The following is a 388-nucleotide window of genomic DNA, read 5'->3' as shown; positions in this document are numbered from 1 at the left end:
AGGGATGGCTGGCTGCTCAACACACTCCTCCTCCTCCCCTTTTTCCTTTCTTTAAGCTGTGTACAGTGATAATTGTCTTTACTGTATTTTTGTTCTCTGGTAATGTAATAAGCATGATGGTGCCTTCTATTAATACATCATTCCAGTCTTGCTGGTAATTTTGTACAGTGTAGTGTATGAATTGCTGTGCTGCAAAGCCACACAGCTGCAAAATGTTGAAAAATCATCAAAATGTATAAAAATTGCAGTATCTTTAAAATCAGTAAAATGGACTAGCATATTATTTATCTTGTTCTTCAGTTAACAACTTTGTGTTCTCTATGGGAGGGAGGGAGTCCTGTGTGTTTGTGGGGAGAGGGAAGGAGGAAGTCAATTATTTGAGTAAGTG

This window comes from Cebus imitator, unplaced genomic scaffold, assembly GCF_001604975.1.
Source record: "Cebus imitator isolate Cc_AM_T3 unplaced genomic scaffold, Cebus_imitator-1.0 Scaffold803, whole genome shotgun sequence".
NCBI lineage: Eukaryota > Metazoa > Chordata > Mammalia > Primates > Cebidae > Cebus > Cebus imitator.
This window is presented reverse-complemented; position numbering follows the sequence as displayed.